The 8,464-nt window shown below is 43.9% G+C and overlaps 1 pseudogene; it reads right to left on the bottom strand.

The window, feature by feature from the left end:
- Positions 1 to 2,135, bottom strand: part of LOC104822220 — a 16,799-nt pseudogene extending 14,664 nt beyond the window's left edge.
- Positions 2,136 to 8,464: the final 6,329 nt, after the last annotated feature.

The following is an 8,464-nucleotide window of genomic DNA, read 5'->3' as shown; positions in this document are numbered from 1 at the left end:
GTATATATATATGTTTGTATATATATAAATATTTATATATATATATATGAATTCGAATGTATACATACGTTAATATTTATATATATATATACATATATTTATATATATATATATATATGTATATATATAATTATTTATATATATGTATATGTATGTATATATGTATGTATGTATATAAATATTTATATGTATAAACATTTATATATGTATATATATTAATGTTATGTAATATCAGAAGTTTAACTTGGAGCAGTTGGATGATTGTCAATTGGAACTCCAGGGTTAAGGAGGATTGAGCTGGAGCAGTGGAAGGATGGGTGACCTACTGGGAAGTGAGTTGCGGGATCGGGATCGGGATAGATGTCGGGGCTGGGGAATTGGGGTCGGGATCGGGATCGGGATCGGTATCGGAATAGATGTCGGGGCCGGGGTCGGGATCGAGAATATATTTTGAATTTTTTGTTGGAACGTTCCAACGGATTGCGGTTGGAAATTCCGTTGGAAAATTCCAACGGATATCGGTTGGAAATTCGGTTGGAAAATTCCAACCGATAAATCCGTTGGAAATCCGTTGGAAAATTCCAACGGATTGCGGTTGGAAATCCGTTGGAAAATTCCAACGGATTGCGGTTGGAAATCCGTTGGAAAATTCCAACGGAAAAATTCGTTGAAATTCCGTTGAAAATTCCAACGGTTTTCCAACGGACACCGTTTTCTAACGACGAAATTCCAACGGATTTATCCGTTGGAAATCCGTTGGAAACGTTAATTTCCAACGGAAATTTGGTCATTTCCAACGGATTTGCCCGTTGGAAATGACCATTTTTTTTGTAGTGTAATGATTCCCTCGGTGATATACACGATCTGTCAGATTTTGCAGGTTTGGTTGCGTGTGACGTTTGACTAGGTTAAAATGTTTCTTCCGCTGCATGAAACCTAGTAAACCAAACCCTAGATCGATATGATCGCATGATAGGAATCCGTAGCGAAACCCAACACAATCACACATCATACTAGTCTTATTATGTCATCATTCCCATAATGACACAAGACTAGGGAGTTCAGTATCATTCATAATGATACATGGATTTCATAACATATCTAGTATACAAGAACATGTAATGAATCAAATACTCTCATAAACCATAGAAAGTATCAATGCATCAAATGTATCTAAATAAAGCTCATAAACAGTAAATCATAGAGCACTAAACCAACAACTGCCCTTTCTCGAGTCCGCAATTTTCAGGTTTACAAACCCGACAAACTTACAACAATTTTTTCGATGTCCCAGAATCGTCGTCTTCCGTTGCAGCGAATCTTCTCCGGTTCATCTTCGTTCTTCCTTTTTTTCCTTCTTAAAACAAACACATTTGACTGTATTAAAGAAAACACAGCATTCGCAAAAATCTTACCAAATCAATCTCTAATCAATCTTTGATTGTTCATCAACAACCGTTTTCTGCACCATCGCTTCTTCGGCCCATATCGAAAGCGTCTTCATTGCAAGACTCTCATTTCTTTCAAACCCAAAAACAAAAACCCGAAATCAAATCGTTTTTAACAACCCATACTCACACAGATCCCAAAAAGACCATTAAACGCTCTGATACCATGATAACTTTTATAAATCGAAATACTTTCACATAACAAATATTTATACGCACGAAACTCTCAAAAGAGAGGATTACAGAGAAAGACCAATCTGCAATAATATTCTACATATACTAACCCATGTATTTAAAGACAAAAATAACCGCAAAATAAAACTGCAACATAACTTCACATTTATAACTTCTACAAACTGCACCAAAAACCAACGTAAACTTCTTCTTTATTTTCCTCCAACTGCTTTGTCTTCTATCATTTTCCTTTCGCATCAAACGAGCTTGATCTAAAGTTTCAACAAAAACCAATTAGCAACATCAATCTATCCGGCAAACCTCTTGAAGCAATTCTCAGAAGGCGATAAGGTGGATGGGGTCTGTATCATATAGTGTTGCGTCGACATCAAATAGAACGGCTTCTAAGGGCGCAAGGTGCAACAGAGAAGCTTTACTAATGGTCACTAAAGGAACAGAGCAGTCAGACCATTTGAACCACAGCCGACATGAACTCGCATCGCATTCAACCATATGAAACAAATTCAACCTCAGTCGAAATCAAGAAAACCAAGTGGACTTGAAATGTTCACAATCGAATGAAAGCCTGGTGCCGTTAAAAATTCATAATCCATCATATAACACCAAACCTTGAACATAACTCTAAATATCAACAAATTCACAACCAAACATATCGAAGAAACTGAAGTTTATAGCAAAACCAAGTGGGGTTTATGTACATTGACTCTACAAATCAATAATTTTCGGTATGATACAACAATCTTAACATGTCAAAAACAAATGAAGCTGAAAGAAGAACGAAGTGAGCTTTCAAAACCAAAGTCAACCGACAGGAAACCAGATGGGTGTAAACATTAACTCTCTAAATCAACAATTTTCAGTATGGAATAGCATTCGAACATATTGATCAAATCAAACCTGACATGAACACCATCTGGGCTTAAATATGACCTCAATAATAAAAAAGTCAATAATTTCGGTATGAAATTGCAATCAACATATCAAACGAATGGAACCTGACTGACTTTTCTGTACAGAAGCTCAAGAGGCATTCAAATTGCAAATAGTAGGAAGTGTTGGACAAATAATGGTTCAATGTTTCATTAAGTTACTGATGCAGAAGAGGAGTTGATGTTCTTCTGTAATAATTTAGATTTAAGTTATATGTCAGTTACTACATTTAATGTTTGTGAAACTGTAAAAACTACAATATAGCAGTTACGTGTCTGTAATTATAAGTCTGTTTGATGTTCTATGTGACTGTACTTTTTGTTTTGACAATTAAGTGTAATGAAGAAGCCATTAGATATGTGTGTTCAGTTTTTCTGGGATTTTAGAAACGTCGTTTTGTTTGTGTTTGTACAATCAAAGCAAGAGAGAAGTTTGTGTGAATTTCTTTTGAGAGGAGAGTACAAACAGAAAAATAACAGTGGTATCAGAGCATTATTGATTTAAAGGGATCTGTGAGTGTTTTTTTTTTAAAATGGATTAGTCAAATGGTGAGAGTGTGTGTTCTTCAACATTCCCCTCTATTGCTCCTCCAGAGTTTAATGGAGAAAACTACCAAATGTGGGCTGTCAAGATGAAGATATTTCTAAGAGGAGCAGATCTCTGGGAGGCCGTTGAAGATGATTATGCAGTTCCTCCTTTGGGAACAAATCCAACTCTGAATCAGATTAGACTCTACCGAGAAAGGGTTGCCAGAAAAGCCAAAGTCATGTCCTACATTATTTCTTCAGTTTCAACTTCTGTCTTTACAAAGATAATGAAGTTTGAGACAGCAAAATAGATGTGGGATCATCTGGAGGAAGAATATGAAGGAGACAAAAAGATTCGAGGTATGAAAGTGATGAACCTTTTCCGGGAGTTTGAGAGGAAGCAAATGAAACCCGATGAGACGGTGAAGGAAGATTCTGACCATCTAATTAGCATTGTGGACCAAATCAGGATCTTGGGCACCGATGTGAAGATCAGAAGTTAGTGCAGAATATTATGGTTTCAATACCGGAAAGATTCAAGGCAACATTGACTTCGCTTGAGAACAACAAAGAAGTTTCAGATCTGACACTTCTGAACTTGTTAGTGTTCTCAAAGCACAAGAGCAAAGAATGCTTATGAGAAAGGAGGGGCCTATGAAAAAGGAGTTTGTGGAAGGTGCTTTGACAGCAAAAGCAAAGATAAACAATACAGAGAAGGAAAATCTGGAGAACCTTGCAAACATTGCAACAAAAGTGGACATCCCCATTGGAAATATTGGAAGAGACCCGCATGAGATTGTCACATGGACTAGTGTCATGACTTGAATCTCATATGGTGGTTCCATGATTGGATCCTTAGACCTGAGATATCTGTTGGGATAATCTACGGGTTCCTAGCATGCGATCATATCGATCTAGGGTTTGGTTTACTAGGTTTCATGCAGCTGAAGAAAGATCTAAACCTAGTCAAACGTCACACGCAACCAAACTTGCACAACCCGAAAAAACGTGTATATCACCGAGGGAATCATTACTTACCTCATTCTCGATGAAACTTGAAGCAAAGTTTGATCCAGAGCCTGTTCTAAATCACCTAGGACTGAAGTTACAGTCCCTCTACACATATCCACACTGACGGGAAGGATTCCAAACGATTTGGAACGAATCTGCTAAGATTAGTGAAGAAAAGGGTAACTCAAGAGACGAGATCCAATTCCGGGACAATAGAAATCGAAGAGAACATGTTCTCTAGGATTCTAGGATGTTTCTTTGAGTTTTAGGGTGACCTTAATTAAGTTTGGACGAAATCCCAAACTTAAATAAGCTTAGAAAACCCTAAATCCGAATTTTGGAAAATTTCCAGATCCCGGTCCGCCAGACCAGGAGCTTGATCCGGTGGACCAAGCTTAGTCCGAGCCCTTCAGACCGACTTACCTGAAGGCTTGGTCCGGCTGACCAAGTTTTGGTCAGCTCCGGACCAAGTTCCTTCGTCAGTTCAGTCCGACGTGCCAGCTCCTTGGTCCGCCTAGCTAAGCGTCTGGTCCGGGGCTGACCAACTCTTGGCCAGCCAGACCAGACCTGGACAGAAGACCTCGGACCGAGCTTCCGGACCACCAGGACTGATCAGATTTGGTCCGGGGCTGACCAAACTTGGTCAGCTCCGGACCAACACACTGAAAACTCCTTTTCATGCTCGTTTCGGTCAAATCTCGTTTTTATTCTTCGGATTCTTCACGTATAAGTCCATCCCTAGTGGTGTGTGACCCTGTAGGCCCATTCTAAGTGGTAGTGACTTTGGGAACCTTTCCCGAACCACAAGTCATGGTTAGCCTCTAGCAAGACGCTATGACCACCCACTTAGAATTGAGTTAGAGGTGATCTAACCAAGGCATTAACAGCTCGAATTCTGATCCTTTGTCTCACGATATCATAAGTTGAACAAGGGCATGGTTTGAGCCACCCTTAGATGCAACTTCATCTATAGCGTGGCCACGCGTTTTTCATAGTCCGACTTCCACGAGAGGGCCCAACGATATCTCTCTTGTTAAGGAGGTGACAAGTCCCATATTGCATGTCTACTATCTCCATATGATTCTGAACGTATCTGATCAACACCGTTATAGTCATCCGGTTAAAGACGACGTTTGAGCAGTCAAAACATGTCACTACTCATATCAGATACTCTAGACATCTCAGACATGAGGATCGAAGCACGAACCGCTGTATGAGATTCAAGCCATGACTCTGTCCATGTGACAATCTCATGCGGGTCATCTAGTCACTCGTTCACAACGAGTACCCATGATTGTGATAAGCATCCAATGCATCGATCACACCTCATGCTAGTCTTAATTCATCATTGTTCCCACGACGATAACTGGTCCGGGGCGGACCAACCTACTCAGTCCGAGTGGGAACGGACGCGCGGACTGGGGGAAGAATTTGAAAAAAAAAATAATAAGTAACCCCGGTTCGGCACACAAGCTCGGACAAACTCAAGAACAAGGTGAGTGGTTTGAGTTGGATTTGTGAGATCTCATTTTCAATGTGTGATGGTGCAAATAGAGATTTCCTTGCGTATTTGAGACTTAGGACATGTCTAGGGATGTAAAACTATGTTTTAATAGCATTTGGAAGCAACCCTAGATCAGAACGGACGAGATAAATCGAAACAGAACCGGAAATGGCGAAGAAGAAGAAGTCCCAGTCCCGGTCCGCCGGACCAAGCTGTGGTTAGCTCTCAACCAAGACTGGGAAGGCAACGTGCAGTCCGCCGAACTAGGAAAGAGGGAACGGACCGAGAGAAAAACACGCCTGGTCCGGGGTTGACCAGTTCTGGTCCGCCGGAGCAAACATGTTCCGAGGAGAACGGACTCCGCCTGACCATGGAACCGGACCGAGAGAGAGGAAGAACAGGTTGGTCCGGAGCTGACCACTACTGGTCCACCGGACCCGGCTTGTTTTCTCTCTCGGACCGACTGACCAAGAGACGAGGCGGACCAGGAAAGAGACGGTGCTGGTCCGGACTGACCAGCACTTGGTCCGCTGGACCAGGCTCAGAGGAAAATTTGAAAAACTTGCAGATTCGACCGGGAAAGAGAAAATGACCCGAGGGATTGGCTCGGGTCTGATCAGACTCGATCGCGGACGGACCAAACCCCCACCAACGGACGAAGCTTCGCGATAGGGATCAATCGAACCGAGTTTTCGACATAACGTTGCGTGGCGTAGTGAGATGTGCGACATTGAAATGCGAGTGACCGTGGTGTGATTGTTTGCGGGTAGAATTGCATGACGTGGAGCAGTAGACCGGTAGGGTCTGGATGCCGTGATACGTATGGTTGTACTATGGGAATATATGTACGTTGTGTGCCATGTGTGTAGCTTGCTCGTGCGTACGAGTTAAGCGTGATTGTGGTTGTGGATGGTTGTGGCATCAACCATCACCGTCATGGACTTGACGTGTGTTTGAGATGTGTTTAGTCGTGTGGGACACGATGGCCAACGTCACGCGAGTGACGGGGGTGGATTCGCTCCTAGTCAAGGATTTGACTAGATGGCTAAGCCCTATGGTGGACTCCATACTGTGTTTTGTTTATTGCATGTGGTTTTATGGAAATGTCGACTGTACCGTTCTCAGTGGGAACGGGATTTCCGAGTTCAACCCGAGCTACTCACTAAGCGGTTGTGCTTAGTCCTTGTGGTTTTATATTTTTCAGATCAGAGGATTACGCCTAGCGCATCGGACGACGACGACCAGAGAGAGGCAACGTCATGTACGGGATTTGTATTCTGAACTATGGAACTTGTATTCCCGCATTTTGTATGGTTGTATTATGACTATTCGGACATGTGTCATTTTGCGATACAGATCGCGTTAGATTATCCCGCTGCTTACTCTGATTTGATTTAAAATGTTTGTGGATTTCGTGATTTTACTTCCTCGATATATTATTTTATTTTATATCATCCATGTGGCACAACCCGTATACTGAACACCGGTTACGGGTGTCACAACTTTAAAGTTGTGACACCCATAACCCGTGTACAGTATACGGGTTACGGGTGTCACAACTTTTGATATCAGAGCCACGTTCTTTCCTTGGGAAGTAATCTGCTCATTACCTAACGGTTTTCTACAAAAAATGTTTTCAAACCATGTCCGAAGAAATCCTCACATGTCGAGGTCCGTACATCGATGATGCAGTTATCGGTCGTCAGTTGCTAAACTGTCTTAAATATGATGTAGTGCAATGGCGCCACGACGTGCTAGGCTTGCAGCGAGGGCTGACGACGTTCCCGAACAGGCTCCACCGCCTAACCCGAGGGACAAAGGATGGAGGGCCGAGTTTCGCCAGTTCCAGGAGACTGTGTGGCAGCACCTGGCTGCTCACGCCCCACCACCACCTCCGGCGAGAGATCCGGAGTCGAGGGAGGAGGACCTACACCAGCCGCTGATGCCTGCTGCAGCGGGATACCTCCCCATCGTCAAGGAGCTGCGGGCGATCATACCCCGCGATTCGAGGGATCGGTGAGACCGGAAGCTGCGGAGGAGTGGCTCACCCAGATCTCTCAGGACTTGGAGTATATGCAGTTCTCGTAGCAATACCGGGCTATGATTGCGAGCCATCATCTGTTGGGCCAGGCCCGACATTGGTGGACGAAGGTGGTGCAGGAGGCACCAACGGGACATCGCTTCACATGGAAGGAGTTCCGACAGGAGTTCGAGGCGAAGTACTTCCGGCGACAGGACCGTGAGTACCGTGTGGCAGAGTTCCTCATGTTGCGCAGGGGGACATGACTGTCAGCGAGTACGAGGCGGAGTTCACCCATCTACTGATGTATGGAGGGCATCTGGTGCCCACCGAGGCATCGAAGATCCATAAGTTCATTGCTGGACTCCGGCCTTACCTGCGGAGGAAGATCGAGATTTAGGAGTACCCGAGCTGAGTCGGTATATCTCGCAGCTGGAGAAGGTGGAGTGTGGAGAACGGGAGAAGAAGGAAGGGAAGACTCGTGAGCGGAGCCCCTTCAGGAAGTGTTTTGATACGTGTTCATCTGGGAAGAACGTCCGGAGCAGCGACCCACGCGACAAGGGCAAGGCGTCCGGACACATTGCATCACGTTCTCCGACGAGGACTACAAGACCACCGGCTCTGGCGCCGAGACCACCACGACCACCGGGCCAGGCGGACAGACCACCCCGACCGCCAGCGAAGACTGGAGCAGCCTCGAGAGTTTATGCTCTTGGTGCCGAGCAGGAGATCCAGGAGGAAGAGGAGGAAGAGGCTCACCCTGATGGAGCCGAGGCTGCCGCGATCTCAGGTACTCTATATCTCTATGGAGTTTCCTATTACACGTTGT

Source organism: Tarenaya hassleriana, unplaced genomic scaffold (genome assembly GCF_000463585.1).
Source record: "Tarenaya hassleriana unplaced genomic scaffold, ASM46358v1 Cleome359, whole genome shotgun sequence".
NCBI classification, from domain to species: domain Eukaryota; kingdom Viridiplantae; phylum Streptophyta; class Magnoliopsida; order Brassicales; family Cleomaceae; genus Tarenaya; species Tarenaya hassleriana.
Note: the sequence above shows the minus strand (reverse complement) of the source record. Positions and strands in the feature narration are given on the sequence as shown.